A 20,642-nucleotide genomic window follows, 5' to 3' on the forward strand; every position below is an offset into this window, starting at 1 on the left:
CATCAAGTTTACACACTTTGGACACTTTCTCATTTAGAAATCTACAGAGAACACACACCTTTTTCCTCTTTTTGGGCTACGTCTAAGAATATGTCATCAGTAACTAAATATATCTGCCCTGTGTATTTACTTTAATTTGTTCAGAAAGAAACTACATTGTGCTAGTTGGCAAGTTAGAAACAAAACATGTGTCATTACCTTATTTTCTAAATTACTCATGAGCTTAAAACATAGCATTAACCATATCCCTGGGTGAAGGAGTCTGATAATGCATTAAAAAATAAAATAATAAAAATAGGTTTGTACTAGCCCAAGAAACCTAAATGTACCCAAAGATTACAAAGACCAAACAAAAGAAAGCAGCCAGATGCTTTCAACAAAAGAAATGCCCATTTCCCTGCCCTTGGCCCACAGTACCAAAGGTACTTTGGTCAGAAGCTGCCCAACAGGAATGGTACTTATTAGAGAGTAATAATCAACCTAATAAATTCTTCCACACTTGGGAAAGTTTAAGGTGAGAGATAAGAAGCAGAGACACCTAGAATGAACAAGAAAAACCATTCTAGGCCAAGAGAACAAGCCAAAGGCTGCCTTATATTCAAGGCCACAATGTACCCTCACACTAAATCCTTTATCCTTTAATCCTTTTCCAGTAGTCTGAGTGAAATCTCTGTGCCCTGAAACCAAGTAAAATTGGTAAGAATAAGGTGCAGTAACTGATGCACTATTTTATACATGCTGTAGGAGACAGCAATTGGGGAAACATATGAATGTTGCTGGGAAGCATGAAGAAAGAATGGGAGAAGGTAAAGGGTTCCATGGTATTAGACTTGAATAGTGAGTATCAGTAATAAATTTATGATTTGTAAAATAGACATCTATATCCTAACTATTTCTATTAAAAGGACCTAGAAACAATGATGACCAGGCAGCATTAAGCACATCTAGTGTCCAGATCTTGATTATGAAATACAAAGCCCCGTTGAAATAAACTAGAACTCCTTAGAGAAATAAGTGATTCCGGATCTGGGGCAAGGAAAGCACAAAGTGAGCTTGAAACATCTTGTTATTCCAGAAAGCAAAGAAATGCTTAAAGATTAATAAGAATGTAGTAAAAAGACACAGAAGTCAGCTTCAAGGAACTCCCACTAGTTCAACTTTGGACAATTCAAGCATCAAAAGAATAGCAATGGCAATGGATTCTAACACACTGAATAAAAAAAGAAAACATAAGTCAACAGTGAAGTTTAAAAACAAAAAAACAGGGAGTGGGGCAGGGGCAACAGGGGACAAAGGAAAGCTATTCTTTACAGAAGAATGCCAGCTAATAAATGAGAAAGAAATTTTTACTATTAGATAATTGAATCAGGCAAGGATCAAGGATCCTAATCATTGGGTAAAAAGCTACTGGGGAAGAGGATATGTACAAACTACTCACAGATAATGCATTAATTATAAGAGAGAAAAAGTACCCAAAAAGGATATTATTACAATGGAGACCTGGCAGATAACACCTTAATTAAGTGATCAGATTTAATGGGATATACCGGCATGTATCTCCTGATATAATCCAGTAAGAAATACAGCCTATCACCTCTACAACATTTGTGTGAAAAATGTTTAACCTGAATCCAAACATGAGGAAATGATTAAAAAAAAAAAAAAAAAAAAAAGACTGTGTGACATTCTAAGACAATTGATAAGAAGGCACCTTTTCTAGAATAGATGAGACTAAAGATATACACTAACCAATACAACATATGATCCTTATTTAGATATTGGGAGTCCTAAGGAATAGAAAAGAATTAGGTAGCTAAAGGTTGGAGAAATCTAGGAAATAAGATTATAGACAAGTTTCTTAGGGATGAAAATTGTATCACAATTAGGTAACAGAATGTCCTTATTCTGAATACATACATAATTATTTGGGGACAAAGTATCATGACATATGAATTTAATTTTTAATGATTCAATAAAAATTAAAAATAAGGAGACAGCACACCAAAATGTTAGCAATCAGTAAACCTAGGTGAAGGGTATACACAGTATATATTCTTTCAATTTTTCTACAGATTTTAAGTTTTTCAAAATAAAACAGTGGAGGGAAAGCAATCTACCCACAAAGAATTCTAACAACCAAAAGAGGTTCAGAGGTAGAACACTATGCTTTGAAGAGGAGAAAAATATTTGCAGGGGTGCCTTGGTTGGTTAAGCATCTGACTCGATTTCAGCTCAGGTTATGATCTCATGGTTCATAAGCTCAAGCGCCACATCAGGCTCTGCGATGACAGTGCAGAGCCTGCTTGGGATTCTCTCTCTCTCCCTCTCTCTCTCTCTCAAAATAAATAAATAAACTTAAAAAAAAAAAAGAAAACCATTTGCAAAAAGAAAAAAGGTTTCTGGTTAGTGTAAACATTAAAAATCTAGCTTATTCTCATTTCAGCAAATATGCTGTATTTAAGACCTGCTTTCTAAGCTTCTGCACAGCAAAGGAAACAATCAACAAAACTAAAAAGCAACCAACGGAATGGGAAAAGATATTTGCAAATGACATATCAGACAAAGGGCTAGTCCAAAACCTATAAAGAGCTCACCAAACTCCACACCCGAAAAACAAATAACCCAGTGAAGAAATGGACAGAAAACATGAATAGATACTTCTCTAAAGAAGACATCCAGATGGCCAACAGGCACATGAAAAGATGCTCAACGTCGCTCCTCACCAGGGAAATACAAATCAAAACCACACTCAGATATCACCTCACGCCAGTCAGAGTGGCCAAAATGAACAAATCAGGAGACTATAGATACTGGAGAGGATGTGGAGAAATGGGAACCCTCTTGCACTGTTGGTGGGAATGCAAATTGGTGCAGCAGCTCTGGAAAGCAGTGTGGAGGTTCCTCAGAAAATTAAAAATAGACCTACCCTATGACCCAGCAGTAGCACTGCTAGGAATTTACCCAAGGAATACAGGAGTACTGATGCATAGGGGCACTTGTACCCCAATGTTTATAGCAGCACTCTCAACAATAGCCAAATTATGGAAAGAGCCTACATGTCCATCCACTGATGGATGGATAAAGAAATTGTGGTGTATACACACAACAGAGTACTACATGGCAATGAGAAAGAATGAAATATGGCCTTTTGTAGCAACGTGGATGGAAATGGAGAGTGTTATGCTAAGTGAAATAAGCCATACAGAGAAAGACAGATATCGTATGTTTTCACTCTTAGGTGGATCCTGAGAAACTTAACAGGAACCCATGGGGGAGGGGAAGGAAAAAAAAAAAAAAGAGAGAGAGGTTAGAGTGGGAGAGAGCCAAAACATAAGAGACTCTAAAAAACTGAGAACAAACTAAGGGCTGATGGGGGTGGGAGGGAGGGGGGGGGTGGGTGATGGGTACTGAAGAGGGCATCTTTTGGGATGAGCACTAGGTGTTGTATGGAAACCAATTTGACAATAAATTTCATATATAAAAAATAAATATAAATAAATAAATAAATAAATAAATAAATAAATAAATAAATAAAAAAGCTTAGGATTAAAAAAAAAAATCCTAATATAGTCAATGACTGATTTAAGGACAATAATTCAAGCTCTTACGTTGAAACTGCACAGTGTTTTTGTTGTTGTTTTGTTTTTAAAAATTTTTTTTAAGGTTTATTCATTTTTCAGAGACAAAGCATGAGCGGGGGAGGGGCAGAGAGAGAGAGGGAGACACAAACTCCAAAACATGCTCCAGGCTATGAGCTGTCAGCACAGAGCCCTACGCGGGCCTGAACTCACGGACAGCAAGATCATGACCTGAGCTGAAGTCAGACGCCTAACCGACTGAGCCACCCGGGCGCCCCCCCCTTTTTTTTTTTAATTTTTTGAAACCGCACAGTGTTTTTAAGGTTTCTAAACTAAACATTTTATTTTAATACAGGCTGTCAACCTGCATTGCAGCAGAACTTTAAATAACTTTTCCAAATTTAACTTTCAGTCCTACTAATTACAGCATGATCCTCCACCAAAGAACAGCAAACACCAGCTATTGCCAGACCTCTGCAGACATTACATATACCAAGTAATCTGAAATTCAGAGTTGACATGCAAAATGGAATCATTATGACAGTCTAAAGCCTTTCACTATCTCTTTATATTTCATTTACAATCACATTACTTGTTTCTGATTGAATAGGTCAAATTGAACTAACAGCTTACCTCCCCTCTCTGCTGAAAACACATTACACTGACAGTAATTGGATCTGTTTGTAGGTACACCCCAAAAACAAGGAGAAAGGAAAAGAAATTGTTAAAAAAAATGGGGGAGCTAGAAAGCAAATGAACTGGTGGTACCTGAACAGAGAACTGAACCCTAAGCCAGTCCTGAGGAAAGCTGAGAGAACGAACCTGATTCATACCTTGAAACTCCCAAAAACCACACCAGAAATTCATGGTATCAGGTAACCTTGGAAATTACGGTGGAGGTGGGACTTGAAACAGATGGGCAAGGTGTAAGAAGCAGATTTACCTCCCTCAGATGATTTCCCAACCCCCAAAAGGCGAGATTTATTGTCTGGAGAGAGTGAAACAGAGACAGGGTCTCTAATCTGCATGACGAGACACAGATAAGACAGGAGACTAAGTATGAGTTCATATACTAAAAACGAACAGCTTCCAACCATCTCCTGCCCACTCAGTTCCTTCAGCTGGAGTTGAAAGCATTATTCTCTGCAGAATCTGACCAGCCCATGACAGAGGACCTTGAGACATTGATAGCAAGGTTCCCCACAGCACAATGGCCCAGGCAGATTATTCCACAGTAAAGGCCAAGACTGACAAGTCTATCACACAGCCAGAGCTTCCACAGCCAGCTTTTAAACATGAGTAAGCAGGCAGCCAAGGAAAACTTCTGAGGAAAGCTTTGAATGTTAAAGGAGGGGACTAAAACAAGTAATAGATTTTTAAAAATTAACTTAGAGCAGGGGTGCCTGGGTGGTTCGGTCAGTTGTGTATCCGACTCTTGATTTCGGCTCAGGATGTGATCCCAGGGTCATTGGGTTGAGCGCCATTTGCAACAACACGTATGAACCTTGAGAGCATTATGCCAAGTAAAATAAGGCAGGGAAACACAAATGTATGATCTTACTTATATGTGGAGTCTAAAATAACCTAACTCGGGGCACCTGGGTGGCTCAGTCAGTTGAGCGTCTGACTTGGACTTCGGCTCAGATCATGATCTCACGGTCTGTGGGTTCGAGGCCCGTGTTGGGCTCTGTGCTGACAGCTCAGAGCCTGGAGCCTGTTTCAGATTGTGTCCCCCTCTTTCTCTGCCCCTCCCCCACTCATGCTCTGTCTCTCTCTGTCTCAAAAATAAATAAAAACATTTTAAAAAGAAAAGAAGAAAAGAACCTAACTCAACCGAAACAGAGAGTAGACTGAATGGTTGCCAGGGGGTTGAGGAAATGGGGAGATATTGGTCAAAAGGTTACAAACTTTCAATAGAAAAATGAGTAAGCAGCATGGTGGCTATAGCTAATGCTATATTTCATACTTGAAGGTTGCTAAATCAGTAAATTTTAAATGTTGTCATCACAAAAAAGAACATGCTAACTAACTATGTGAACTGAAGGATGTATTAACTAACCTTATTGTGGTAATCACTTCACAATATGTACATATATCAAATCATCACATTGTATAACTTAAACTTACACAAGGATATATGTCAATTTTATCTCAATAAAGATCGGAGTCAGGGGGAGAATGGAAGTCCATAAAAAATGAATTCTTGGAAAAGAAGAACAGAAATGAAAAATTTCAGTGGAAGGATTGAAAGGTCAAACTGAGGAAATCACTTAGAAACCAAAACAACAGGAATAAACTACAGAAAATAAAAGAGACAAGCAGAGGACCTACAAACAATACAACAGGGGAACTTGAGAAAAGGAAATAAAAAACTTCCCAAAATTCCTTTTGCCTTCTTGCATCTGAGACTGCAAGATGGGTCATCAGAAGCTCTGTTGGGGCCATCCGAGGATATCTGGCCAGGGATCTCACTCTTACTGTGTCTGCTCAAACTAGCACAATCTGATCCAGAAATACAGCCTCAATATGTACTGCCAGTGTTTCCATCAGTATGTGACGGATATGGGCTTCTGTAAGGTGGATTAAGTGAATTTCCTTGAATGGGTCTTCTAAGAGATCTACCTGAAGTACAGATATCCAAGATACCTGCCTTAATGCTAACTCGTTGTACTTCAAATAAAAATACTTTAATTGTTAAGTACTCTAATGTGAAAAAACAACTTCCCAAAATTAAAGGATGTAAGTCTCCATATTGATGGGACAATCAAGTGGGTAGCTCGATGGATGAAAAGAGACCCACATCACAACATATCATCATGAAATTTTAGCATACTGGAGAAAAAGATCTTGAAATAGTAGTTCTCAGCCTTGGCTGCATATTTGAACTACCTAGGGAGCTTTACCTGCATATTTGAATTACCATGTTTTGGCTCCCGTCCAGAACAACTACCTCAAAATCTCTCATACTAAGATTTGGTTTAAGTTCCCAAATGATTCTAAAGTGCAGCCAGAACTGCGAACCACCATCCTAAATTTGCCCTGAAGCTAAGGAAAAAGAGAGAGAGAAGGAGGGAGAACAATTTTGAGATTTTTTAACAGCAATAATGAAAAGTCCAAAAGATAACATGTCAGCACTTTCAAAATTCTGAAGGAAAATTTATTCTGAATCTAGACAGTAGCAATTAAGTGTAAGCACATACCAAAAACTTTTCCAGAACACTGAGGTCTCACAAGATTATGTTCCCTGCATCTTTCCTCAGGATACTACTTACAAAGGTAGTTCACCAAAAGAAGGCTGTAAACCAAGGAAGAGGAAGGAATGGAATGCAGCAAACAAGGAACTAACACAGGGGCAGGCAAATGGTATCCCCAGAATGATGGATAAGTGCCCCAGAGATAGAGGGCAACCAATCCAGAATGGATTCCCACAATTCTGTGAGGACAGTAAACAAAAAGATAAAATACCTCATGTATTTGAACGTATTAAGAGAAAATTTTAACAACTGAAGACAATCTGGGGATGGATTTGTGATAAGTCCCTAGAAAACTAAGCAAAGAAGAAAGATAATTATTAACTCCAGAGAACACAATAAGTTGTACAAGAAAAGAAAAGTCATCATATTTTACTCGGTGCCCTCAGTGTAAATAGCATTTACTAAACAATAATGTGAACACACAACAATGATCTGGACAAAAGAACGACACAACTACACTGGAGGACAGGATTGGGAGTGTGATGTGTCTGATGGCAGAAGAGGGTAGAGTGGGTTAAATGCTCACCCTCCACAGAAAGAATCCACTATACAATGCATAAAACAAAAAAACAATAAGGCAATCTAAAAATCTATTATTTAATGATACAATTCAAATTCCAAAACAGACAAAAGTCTACAGTACTTGCCTCTAGGTGCAAACAATAGTTGGGGTGGTGGGCATAAATGGTTATGGAAGGGACTGCTGGTTCTTGTAATAAGTTTTATAGAACTATTTCACTTTTAAATTACAAGAATGATCCATTTAAAAACGGATCCAATAAAAAATAAGACTAAATTATAAAAAACAAAAGCAGTCTATAAGCAAGGTACATCTTCATCTGTCACAACAAAAATAGAACATGTCTATAGACAGCATATTTTTTAAAATAACAATATAAACATTTCATTTGGAGACATGTAAGTAGCCACCAGAAAAACTAAAACATGATTCCAAATGGCACTTAAGGACAAGGGAAGAAAAGGGAAGAACTCCAGAGCTGAAACTATTCATTTTCATTACAAATCCTTCTGTACTGTTTGATTTTGTAACCATGTGCATATATTATCATGTTTAAATAAAGAATGTATTTAAAAACATATTCCAAAAAAAGGGTTTTTTAATAGTTTGCTATACTCACTGAAATTAACTTTAAAAGTTAAGTCTGTTGATACAATTCTAGCTCATTTTTCTAATTGATATATAGTAGTACTCACTGCCCAATTATAAAATCACTTATTTATCCATTATAAAATTGACAGGCATTTAGGTTATTTCCAAAGTTTCTCTATTAAAAGCAACAGGATTTGAAAAAACCTCTTGTATCTACTTATACACATGCAAGATTTTCATCTGCTCAGTTGTCTTCAGAAATTTTGTCCTGTGTGCCCCCAAAGAATTTTAACTCTTTACACATTTTCTAAAAATTGAACTCCAGACTTCATTCGGATTTCACTAGTTTTTTCATAAAGTCCTCTTTTTGCTCCAGGACCACATCCAGAGTGAAACAATGCATTTTTTTAGTTGTCCCATCTCCCCATCTCAAGGGCTATTTTTCAGTTATACTTGGGAGAAGCTTGTTTAAGGAATGTCAATTGGTACACTTAAGCAAATCATTTTACTGAGACTCTGTTTACTTTGCTGTAAAGTGAAAAAATACCATTACTGAGAAGATCTAATAAAATAATGATACAAAAAGGCCCTTAAAACTTTGTTTTCTATATCAGGAGTATGTATTTGCTTAATATGTATTATTCACAAGCTAGACACGGATCAGAAATGTTCTCCTCTTACAAAACGTTCAGATAAAAATTAAAACCCTCCTGGGGTGCCAGGGTGGCTCAGTTGGTTAAACACCTAATTCAGGTTATGATCTCAGGTCATGATCTCACAGTTCGTGAGTTCAAGCTCAACATCGGGCTCTGCGCTGATGGTGCCCAGCCTACTTGGGATTCTCTCTCCCTCTCTCTCTCTGCCCCTCCCCTACTTGCATGCACGCTCTCACCATCTCTCTAAAAAAATAAATAAATAAACTTAACAAAAAACTAATACCCCCCTTTTCCCCTAGAACATGCAACTTCATCTTTGTAACTACATGGAGAAACCAAAGACTTGACGTATTCATAAAGGGTTTCTACATATAAAATTGTTGAAAAACTCTTGGGAAAAAGAATCATAGCGATGAGTGAAAAGAAATGACATGAAACTTACTAAGTGTTCTAATCTTAAGGACATGTCACATAATAAACCTTAAGGGAGAAACTAAAGCTGATTCCTAATTTCGTTTTTTTTTTTTTAATGTCTTTATTTTTGTTTTTGAGAGAGAGCGAGAGAGCAAGCAAGCAAGCACGAGCAGGGGAGGGGCAGAGAGAGAAGGAGACACAGAATCCGAGGCAGGCTGTAGGCTCTGAGCTGTTACACAGAGCCTGACGGACCCAGGGCTCGAACTCACAAATGGCGAGATCATGACCTGAGCCTAAGTCAGATGCTTAACCGACTAAACCACCCAGGCACCCTGCTGATTTCTACTTTCTTAACACTACTCTCAGTTTTACTTATTGTGTTTTCATTAATCTGTTTATATTTTATATTTAAGGAATAATCAGAAGACAGGTTTGAAAACAGCATTCTAAGTACAATGAATCATGACATGAACTCAATGACATTATAATGAGAAATATAAGGATTACATTTCCTGATGTCCATAGACTATGAGCAAAAAGGTTCTTAAATTTATGGATTCAAGTACCATTTGTCTTAAAACTCTTGGGAAAAGATATTTAAATAAATCATTTAAATTTGGTAAGAGGAACAAATTCAGCAAATATCACTTAAAGTAGAGGCATGTAAGATTTTGATAAATATTTTTGTTTGGACTTTAATACCACTAGATTTTTGACAAACTCAGAACATCCTAGTAACACTCAACCACTGAAAAATATACCAAATATTGACTCTTCACTGCTAGCCAGACCCTAAGGACCTCAAGACAAAGACATCTTTTAGGACACACATGAGCTCATGGGAACATACTAACTTATCTCAGATAGCACATTGCTCTACTTTTTAGGAGCAAGACCTTTCCCTTGCTCTACACACATAACACCCATTGATATCCATGGGAGCCTGATGCAGGGAAAGAGCACCATGTGGCCTCTTCTAAAGAAAAAAATTTATGTCTGCTTTTGAATGCTGTTTGCCACCTGGCCTCCAGCCAAGCCAATATAAACATCACCATTCATGGAGTATTGGATATTTCCTTGTCTTCAGTGAATTCCAGACTTTTGAAAAGGTCAAAATTCAATTTGAAAAGAGGAAAATCATTATACTTAGGAAGGTCCAAGGCATAGTAAGAATATCATACAGTACAATACTGGCAAATGATCCAAAATACTGTAGCTGACATGAAAATCTATGCAATAATAGCTGCCATTTGGGGGTGTTTTTACTATGTGCTAAGCCCTAAGCTAATTGCTTTACATACGTCATCTCATTTCATCCTCAAAAACTCCTGTAAATGGATATTATCCATATTTTGCAGGTAAGAAAAGTAAAACTTAGGTACACTGGCAGAGCAAGGTCATAAAACCCTTGAGCTCTTAAAATACTATGGCATATTTACCATTGACTTTAAAACATGGACAATGACATTAACTATTTGGAAATAGCCTATTCCTTTGGAAATTACTTTTAAAATTCATCCTATAATCTTAGTTGATACCTTGCTTTGCTTTCTAAAGGAGGCTTTTTAAAAATTTCCTCAATCTCTATAATAGCAACACTACTGCTTAAATATACCTTCAGTCTCTTAAGTGTTCAGGAGACTGCAAAATATAATAAAGGATGTATAAGATAGTCTTGGACTGAATCTGAGTGCTACCATCTTTTATTTAAATTCATCACTGCCATTTTCTTTTGATATAATTATCGAATCTCCACCAACCATTTTCCTGACAACCAGAGGCAGAACTCCCTTTCCCATCAGAAAGCTATGAGAAGAGCATCCATCTCATACAGCCCCTAATATGGATCTTACAAGCAGGCAGACCAAGCTGGCCAGCAAGTCCAAATTCCTTCTAACACAGAAAGTGCTCAAACATTGTTTAACAGTATTCCAAGATGTCACCCTCCTATTAAAGTTTTAAGACAACTCCCTAGCATGCAGTGCCACAGGAATTTCTGTGGTTCATGGGGAATCTGGACAACACAGATACAATTTCTTTGTAACCGACTCTCCTAAAGTGGGGATCATGGTGTAGGAAACAAGGCAAGGTTTTCCCATCACATGAACACAAAGGGCTGAAGCCAAGGGCCGTGATCCCATTTCACAGAATCTCCTAAAGTCTTGAGTATCTAACACAAGACCAAATTCAATCTTCAAGTTATTACAATTAAGTTGTTTTCTTCAGTGCATGAATCTGAACATCTTTAAATTAGATTTCATTCATGAAATCAAGTTATCAAGACACAGGCTACACTAATATATGTATACTCAGTAATTAAGTAGCAAAACATGCCAAGGGCTCTAATTATTTTTTATCTTAAGGATTAAATGGATGGTAACCAGATATAGATCATCTGTGACTCTGCAATCTGAAGGATTTAGAAAATTTCCAAATTCTCAACATCAGGTTATTGCAATTACTTTCAAATTCAGTTCTGCAAAAATGGGTCATTAAACAACATGAAAAATAAATGTTAAAAAAAATACTTTAAGGTAGTTTTGGCCCTAGTTACACAGAAAACAGAGATAAGTGTTTTGGCAGCACTGAAATTTCTCATTAATATACCAATTTAAAAACAAGATACATGAAATATTGTATTGCTTACTCCAAAAAATTCCCAACATCCTGGGGCTTTAAAATATATTATCAGTGTCTCCTGACAATTAAAATTTGAGAAAGTTAAATACTTATTTCCCTGAAACCCACTGCAATAGTACATTTCTCAAGAAACATTAACACGGAAGGCATAGTACCTAATGACCACAATGAAGTAACTCCAGTAAATACATTTTCACAAAGGAGAGGATCATAACTGTATTAAACCAAATACAGACCCTCTACAGATCTTATTAGAGCAAGCCTTTTAATCTAATGATAATAATTATCAGTAGACCCTGACAAATAAAAATACTTTTTCCCCATGCCTGATTCATAACTAGTAGAATAAACAACTTTTGCTACTATATTTTTGCAGGTAAAATTAAATTTTGGTTTCTACCTTAATGTTCTCTATATTCCCGTTTTACTTCTTATCTGTGCACTAATTTTCCCAACAATATTTAATGTTAATTTTTTTCCAAGTTTTGTGATCCTAAAAATCTTTATGATCTTGGGTTAGGCAAAAACTTCTTAAATAGGACATCAAACGCATGAACCACACAAGAAAAAAAAAAAAAAAACAGAAAAAGTGGATTTCATCAAAATAAAAAAAGTTTGCTCTTCAAAATGGTCTATGTCATCCCCACTTCCATATACACCATGGCTTTTCCTGTAGCTTTTCTCCGGGGAGAGGGGGAATGCACTAATCTTCGATCTAGCAAGAATATCCAATCCACTTGGCAACTGCATTCTTTCCACTGGATGTTAATAAACTGACATCCTGGTTTATACATCAGTGTCCTGAGAGTGCATTTACCTGGAACGGGTCAGTCTTCCTGAGTGGAGACAAGGCTGTAGTCTGTACACCTAAAAAACTAAAACCCGAGGCGCCTGAGTGGCTCAGTCGGTTAAGCGTCCGACTTTGGCTCAGGTCACGATCTCACTGTCCGTGAGTTCGAGCCCCGCGTCAGGCTCTGTGCTGACTGCTCAGAGCCTGAAGCCTGTTTCAGATTCTGTGTCTCCCTCTCTCTCTGACCCTCCCCCGTTCATACTCTGTCTCTTTCTGTCTCAAAAATAAATAAACGTTAAAAAAAATTAAAAAAAATAAAAAAAATAAAACCCAAATCCTGGGCTACAGCAACTTCACCCAAGTAACACCCCAATGACTGTCAAACTACCCATTCAAACCCCAGTAAAGTCTCCTATCTATTTTTTATCTATAATGAACAGTACTTTTGCAAGCTGGTGCTCTAAGAAATCAATTGAAATTTCCTACACTGATTTTTTCCCCCAAAGATACATTTTGCTTCAGTCTACTGAAATGGTTAATTTTAAATACATTTTAAAATTATTATCATTTTTAATTTTAGAGAGAGCACAAGTGAGAGGGGCAGAGAGAGAATCTCAAGCAGGCTCCACACTCAACGTGGAGACCAATGCAGGGCTCAATCCCATGACCCTGGGATCATGACCTGAGCTGAAATCAAGAGTTTGAGCCACCCAGGCATCCCAACTCTTTTTTAAATTACTTCACATTTACAGAAAAGTTGCAAAAATAATAAAAGAATTTCTGTATACTCACATTCCCCTAAGTGTTAACATTTTACCATATTTTCTTTGTCTCCTCCTATCTATATCTATACCTACCTAATCTACATCTATATATACACGTGTGTATGTGTGTGTATAAAATTTTTAAACCATTTGAGAGAAAGTTACAGGCATGATTTCCCCTTACTCTTAAATACGTCAGTGTCAATATCCTAAGAACAAAGATATGTAATAGTTGACTTTGATGCTAAATGCTCCAGCAAGTCTGAGAACAAAAAGAACAAAGAGAAATGAACAGTTTGAAATAAAAACAAAGAAAACCAGAGTCATAAGTTACCAAAATCTGATATAGTGGAGGAAAAAAAAAAAAACCCTTACAATGCAGGTTTGCCATTATCATATAGGATAATGGACAAGATAAGTCCATTAATAATGGACAAGTAGGGAAAAAAATGGCCCACCATTTACCTAATATCTTGTGATCATTTCCTAAATTAAATAATGAAATTATACACAACTGCATCTAACCAGCATTTGTTTAACATAGAAAACTATGGACTAGGGACTAGTGGTTACGAGAATCAGCATGAAACATCATTATATTTATTAATGCTACTCTAATTAAGCTCATTTCACATAACTAGTAAAAAAAAAATATTCTACAGTACATTTTCCCTTAGTATGCTTCATTTGAGAGGTTTGAAAAAAAAGAACCACTGATATTTTTATAATTAGCAGATGGAGCACAATCTAATAATAGAAACTGGACATTTTCTACCACCTGCTGGTAGTCTGTGTTTATTAGTCAGTGATAAGGATTTCAGTAATTTCTGAATAATGGTTAGTAGGCAAATTTGTTGCATGAGGCCTAACATGAAGCAGATGCCAGACTGCAATGTGGATCCCATGGCGCTGTGTATCCTTCTCTATTGCCCACCATCCTCTGTGGCTGCCTGTGATGTCAAATCACTCAGCATCTGATGGCAAAGGGAACAGCTGGGAGGCAGGAGTGTGTGAGGACTACCCACGCTATTGGCCCAAATCTCCGCACCCTCTCTTGAAAGGCACTAATCCCGCTTTTGCCCCCTAGATTTGCTCCTTTATGCTCTCCTTTAAGCTCCATGATACCATCCCACCCCAAATTCCCTCAATCTCTCCTCCTCCAAGTCAGTCCCATCAGTCACAAGTATTCCTGGAATGGGGCTGGCCTCAGGGAACAAACCTCAACTGCCCCTCCCTGAGTGAAGCATAACTTCTGGATGGCTCCATGCATCTTTTCCCATGGAGGTCTGAGGGTGCAGTCTGAAAGGAGTCTAGGGATCTTTCAATTCTATATTAAACAAACCTGTTGCACAACCTAGCCATTTGGGTGGTAGCATAAATTAAATTTTAAAATATTGCCCCCCTTTAATTAATTTATTATGTAATAAAACATCAGAAACCCAACAAACTAGAGCTTCCAGTATACTATCTTCATAGCTCTACCTGAAAGAAAAATTGCAGGGGTGCCTGGGTGGCTCAGTCAGTTAAGCATCCAACTTCGGCTCAGGTGATGATCTCACAGTTTGTGAATTCAAGTCCCGTGTCGGGCTCTGTGCTGACAGCTCAGAGCCTGGAGCCTGCTTCGGATTCTGTGTCTCCCTCTCTCTCTGCCCCCTCCCACTCGCACTCTGTCTCTCTCTCCCAAAAGTAAGCATTAAAAATTTTTAAAAGAAAGAAAGAAAGAAAAAATGCAAGTAATTAAAATATAAATTGACTGTTGGTTGGTGTCAGCACACAGTTAACACAACCTCCCATCTTCCACTTGGACAGCTGGTAAAATCACAGTAAATGTTCCCACTGCTGACTCACTCGGTGGCAGATTCTGAAAGCCTCAGTTAGGTCTACCACCCTGAACTAAGACTGGAAAAGAGACAGATTTTAGATAGACTTTCAATTCCAAGAGTTTAACTTTTAAAAATCTTTTTTCCAGGGGTACCTGGATGGCTCAGTCGGGTAAGTGTCTGACTTCGGCTCAGGTCATGATCCCACAGTTCAAGAGTTCTAGCCCCACGTCAAGCTCTGTGCTGACAGCTCTGTGGAGCCTACTTCAGATTCTGTGTCTCCCTCTCTGTCTGCCTCTCCCCTGCTCACACTCTGTCTCTCTTTCTCTCTCAAAAATAAATTTTAAAAAAAATTTTTAATTTTTAAAATCTTTTTTTTGCTTCCTTTTCACATAACAAATTTCATGAACCATTAAATTTTGCAATTTTTTAGGAATTTAAAATATACCATTTTTATTTGTCAATATTAATTTACTTTTGTATGTGTGTCTCCCAGTTGTACTTAATGTTAGGTTGAAGAAAATAAAAGAATGACAACCTATATATTCAGTAAGCAGCTAAAATGTGTATGTCTGCTAAAAAGATATGTAATATTAACATCATATTTCTATGCAACATGATTTTGCCCACCAGACACTGTGGCATCTTATTAGTAACAGATTATAATGCCAGTTATTCATAATTATGCAACTCTAAACATCCTAATTTGCATTCAGTGATGGGTAAATGTTTGTGTGGTCTATGTAAAAAATTATTTTCCTATCTTTTAAGAACCTAATCATTTGTAATCCCCGTTCAGAAATATATGATCATTGCATATAATGTTAAAGCAGTAAAGAACATTAAAGTAACTTAGTACAGGGGCAGCACCTGAATGGCTCAGTCAGTTAAGCGCCAGACTTCAGCTCAGGTCATGATCTCAAGGTCGTTGAGTTCAAGCCTCGTGCCAGGCTCTGTGCTGACAGCTCAGAGCCTGCTTCAGATTCTGTGTCTTCCTCTCTCTCGGTCCCCCACCTCCACCCCATCCCCTCCCCATGCTCACACTCTCTCTCTCCTTCAAAAATAAGTAAACATTAAAAAAATTTTTTTTAATAAAAACAAAAGTAACAAGAAAATCCACTCACCAGATACGCTAAACTACTACCACAACAACAACAACAACAACAACAACAACAAAAAGTTAAGAGATTTACCCAAGGTCTTACAGTGAAGAAATAGCCATTTCAGGTCAACTCCAAGTACTTCCTGACCCCACGTTTCATTCCTACTGCTACATCATATTGTCTTCATTAAAAAGTATAAGGACACAGGCCCCCCTCAGGCTGGAAAGCCTCAGCTTTACAAGGGACCCGGTCCAGACTTCCCCTGCAGCTGCTGGGGGCAGCGCTGTCATCGCTGTTATCGTGGGGGAAAGCCCAAACCTGGGGGATAAGCAGGAAGTATTAGGCCCCTGGTGGGGTATAAAACAGGAAGCCAAATCTTAGCTGACCCAAGGGAGGGATCCAGAGAAAAGCCAGCTCTTCTCCCCATGCTATATCCAGGTGTTTGATTTTTCTGAAAGGAACTAGGGGATGTACTCTTCCCACAGAAACCACAGGATGTTGTAAAACCCAAAGACACCTTGGCTTCCTAGCGCAGCAATTAAGGAAACATGCTATGTGGTACTGAAACCCTATCTAAAAAGAAACTCTGAAACAAATCCATTTGTTAATTAGATACTGACTGTTGTTCATTTTAAATGGCGGGGGGGGGGGGGGGGGTGTTCTACAAGCTGATAATGAAACTGTGTGTCAACTTCATTTTCCCTTTTGCCAGGTAAACATAGTAAGTGACCTGATCTTTCTCTTTTTGGACAAGTCAGAATCTGAGATGTCAATGTCAAAGCTGTGCTGAAAACAGAAGAAAACATTCACTTGTCTACTAATGGATGGGATGAGGAACATGAACTCCTGGGTAAGCAAACAAACATGCTGCACTGCTTAATGATTATGGCAAATGACTGAAGTCTAACAAAAATTCTCAGCAGATGTGGGAGGCATATCTTTTTAACAGTTTATTTAATTTTAAATTAGGCTTTTCAACTGCTTGTTTGAAACTATTTTTAGTCTTTCAAAAATTTACTTTTTTAATGTTTTACCTGCTTAAGAAAAAGTAGATCATAACTAATTCTAATTAAGATGAGAATTTACCAATAAGCCTAATTAAATTTTTTTCAGAAAAAAAGTCTAAAAAGTAGAAGAAAATATAAACTTGAAACATAAACTGTATTCCACAAAAGGAGAAAATATACTGAGGTAGGCCCTATAAAACGCAAAATTTTCAAAGGGCAAATCTAACTAATATCTACTTGCCAAAAAACAACTTTTAATATTCTAAAACATTTATGCTAAATAAAGTGGATTAATGTTTTAAATATGACAAATTATCAAAAACTCAAATTCCACCATTAACAGTGAATTGAAAGAATCACATGTTTATCTTCAAACCTGAGAATAACAGATATTTACACAACCCTTGCTATAACTATACTCATTCAAGCCACTCATTTAACAAATATTTTTAAAATTCTGTTTTAATATATTTAATTCTTATGCTACTTAATATATTTGCCTAAATGAACTACAAATACTAAAAAAATCCCAGTTCTTTTATCCTCTATCAGCCAATCTTTTACCAGATTACAAGTAGAATAAATGAAATAAGTATCTTTCACTACTCATTTTTAAAAACTACTGAACCTAGAGGAACCTGGGTGGCTCAGTTGGTTAAGCATCCAACTCTGGATGTCAAGTCATGATCTCATGGTTTGTGAGCTCCAGCCCTGCATCAACTCTGCGCTGACAGCACAGAACCTGCTTGTGATTCTCTCTCTCCCTCTTTCTCTGCCCCTTCCCCCTCCTCTCTCTCTCAAAATAAAAATAAATTTTAAAAAAAATCACTGAACATAAACATGCTTTTTGTATCAATTCAAAATAAGTTGATTCCCAAAGAGAAAATGATTTAAGAATATGAATGCAATAACTGCGATGGTACCAACACACAAATGAAATTACTCATTATTATGTATTATACAAATGAATAGGTTTATATAGGGAGAGTATGCTTCTACAGGACTTCATTGTTAAAGTATAACGTTCAAGTATGTGAAAAATGAGCAAAGAAAATAAGCTATTTTATTTTTGCTATTACACAAGGTTTTTCTATATGAAATATGATGTTGTGTCTCACTAAAAAAATAAAAAGCAAAAAGCACTCTTTGATCAAAATCCTTCCACAAATTGAAGGATTGAGAGAATGACAGAATGCTTCTATTTGGGGATGTCAGTGAATTAAAAATCAGCAGAGACCATCCTGGTGACAGAAATAGCACCTGCCGCTAACAGTCCTTCAGAGCAGGATTTGACCTCCTATTAAGTCTATGACAGACCAAAGAAAACACTTAATTGAAGCCTATCTCTTCAACCCTGTTTGCCACACAGCAGTTTTCTCCAACAACATTTGTCACAACAATAGTTACAGCTGTGCTTTCAGAGAAAGAAAACCTAATTGCACTGTACAATAGAAATATCAAAAAATTCTCTTAAGACATTTGCCAGCTGAGGAGAGGACTGGACTCCAAAGCTGATTCTAGAAATATACTTTGGTCAAGGTGTCTCATGATATTTTAGAAGTATAATTGCTCAATCAAAATATTATTGAACAAAAATAGTCAGAGGCAAAGCACATGCTAAAGGGTTTTACTATTTGTTCACTGGTACATTCACCATGTACGTTGCAAAGATGATCTGAAGTTACTTGTAAGATTACAGCCAGATACCATAAATGAGAAATGGGACTGTGGTAAAGACAGCGTAGTGCAGGTGGGAGATGACGAGTACAGACTCCATAGGCAAAGAGCCTGCACTGGAATCACAGCCTTGCTGCTCACTACAATTCCTGTGTCATCTTGGGTAAGTCACTTACCCTCTCTGTGCAGCCATCTCCTCATCTGTAAAATGAGCTCCTGGGGCCGTTATGCGGATTAACTTAACATACATAAAGCATTTACAACAGTACCTGGCCAGTAAAGAATTGCATAGAAATGCTGGCGTAAAAGGGAGAGGTGGGGAGGAGAATAAGGTAGAATAGAAAATGTATCCACAAATAAGGCCAATGCACACAGCCCCTTATAACATATATGACTTGTTTTTATCTTAGCCATAGTTTTACCCATTACACCAAGGTATAAAAATTCAAAACTAAAATTGGTGTGTTTAATACTCATTACATTTTCACAGGACAAGACATCTTTAGTAGATGGTGTCTATGCTGGCCAAATTAATTAAGCACGGTATTTACCCGGCATGAGTTTGCCAAAGAAGTTTGACCAATTCAGGAAATTTTTATAGCACAGTGGAAGTGTTCCACTTTGAGAACTGGGTGAAAGGTCTGTGCATGTGCCTTTAAAAACGATCGCCACAAAGGGGAGAAGATACCTCTGAAGCCTAAATCCCAGCACCTCTGCTCTACCAAATTTGGAGCTTGAGGCCATTTCAGAGGACAACAGGAGTGCAAATGAGGTTAAACTAAACAGCTAATCCTGAAAGTAAATTATAAAATATTGTAAACATCTGATTTCCCACTTTTTCCAATTTAAACACTTCAACCAATGATGGCCCAAACAGTATTTTCAATTATATTTCACTAAAAAAAAACTCTGCAAAATTATATAAAATGTAGTATAATCTACTCTTACAAATATCTGCTAAATCTAGATAGATACGGACATTTAGGCCACAGTGATTATTCCATATAATTTAGGTATTTGATAATAAAACAGTGGAAGTTTATGGCCACATTCCCCAGCTCTGAACAAAGTTAAGACTGAATAATTTATTTAACTTTCCTTTCTTCCTCTGCTTTACATAAGAACTTAGGGGTTTCTAACAATAAAATGTCTATACAAGGAATCCCTGCGTTTTGACCAAAGGACAACTTTAAGGTAGGAAAATAAATAACACAAAGGAATGTGCCCCCAATCTCATTAACGTCACAGTCCCACCCCTCTCTCCCTGACTGCTGGCTTAGTTCCAGTTTTATACCCCTATTTAATGAATTTGGTTCCATAGCATGAAATGAACCCAAAGTCACAGGGTGTAAGGTGTTAATGAACTGACAAAAACTTACAAACCTTGGGAAACTGCTTACCTGGTATTTTTCAGCTTCCTGTAAAAATCAACCTAATGCAAAAAGTCATTTGATACTCCCTCAGAAGAACAGGGAGACCTGTGTTTCTACAGCTCCTTTATTATACACGTCCCACTTTCAAGGAGAGGAGGCTGCACCATTTATAGACTCAGGCAAGTACACAGAGTTAGCCAGGCACCCAAGAGCTATGGCATGTGCAAGGAAACTTATCTTCGTCCCTCAAGTATTATTATAGGCCTATGGTTCAACTGCATAGCAATGGCACTCTACTGTAATTGCTCTGCTTGCTCATTATAAGCATCCCGGCAGATTATTAACAGACCTTATCTATGAAAAAACAGTATGAAAGGAATCCCCTATTTTCTTGCAGGGCTGTGGTGGTGACAGTAAGCAGGAAACACTCAATGAGGCTCAAAGGTCCAAACCTG

General features: G+C 37.4%; 1 protein-coding gene and 1 pseudogene across 12 annotated transcripts in view; one reads left to right on the forward strand and one right to left on the reverse strand.

The window, feature by feature from the left end:
* Nucleotides 1-20,642, reverse strand: part of DST (dystonin) — a 372,684-nt gene that overhangs the window by 320,432 nt on the left and 31,610 nt on the right. The window lies entirely within an intron of this gene.
* LOC125165936 (40S ribosomal protein S29-like) lies at nt 5,994-6,164 on the forward strand (annotated as a pseudogene).

Source organism: Prionailurus viverrinus, chromosome B2, assembly GCF_022837055.1.
Source record: "Prionailurus viverrinus isolate Anna chromosome B2, UM_Priviv_1.0, whole genome shotgun sequence".
In the NCBI taxonomy this organism is placed as follows: domain Eukaryota; kingdom Metazoa; phylum Chordata; class Mammalia; order Carnivora; family Felidae; genus Prionailurus; species Prionailurus viverrinus.